The following is a 447-nucleotide window of genomic DNA, read 5'->3' as shown; positions in this document are numbered from 1 at the left end:
GACGCCGGGGAGAGAGTTGGCTTTCCCCGGGGCTTCTTTAGCCACGTCCTCACCGCCTCGATAAATTCAAGTGCTGCAAAACACAACCGTCCCTTGTCCCTCCTCAAGAGGAGCTGTGTTGGTGGGACTCGTGTGTGGCTTTGCCCCGCGGCACTGGGGCTGGTTCGGGGGTGCTCTCCTGTGGCACAGCCTGCCCTGTCCCGGTATCCCTCCCGCTGTTCTCTGCATCTCACAGCAGGGACTTAAATCCCAACACTTGGGCTGCTGTAGCTCAGGAGGGAGGACTGTTTTACACAGTCTGATCTATTACTATTTTTAAAATCTCCTTGTGTGCCCTTAAGCCTCATATTAGGGGCTTCGGCTGATCTTGAGGGGCTTCTGGCAGCCCAGGCGGGGGGGAGGTGTGAGCAGAGCCCAGCCGTGGTTCAGGGCGGGGGGGTCTCATCC

The 447-nt window shown here is 58.6% G+C and overlaps 1 protein-coding gene across 1 annotated transcript in view; it reads left to right on the top strand.

Annotated features, from left to right (window-relative positions):
* Positions 1-447, top strand: part of HM13 (histocompatibility minor 13) — a 15,496-nt gene that overhangs the window by 2,360 nt on the left and 12,689 nt on the right. The window lies entirely within an intron of this gene.

This window comes from Corvus brachyrhynchos, unplaced genomic scaffold, assembly GCF_000691975.1.
Source record: "Corvus brachyrhynchos isolate BGI_N302 unplaced genomic scaffold, ASM69197v1 scaffold10, whole genome shotgun sequence".
NCBI lineage: Eukaryota > Metazoa > Chordata > Aves > Passeriformes > Corvidae > Corvus > Corvus brachyrhynchos.
The sequence above is the reverse complement of the archived record's forward strand: the minus strand, read 5'-3'. Positions and strand labels throughout refer to the sequence as shown.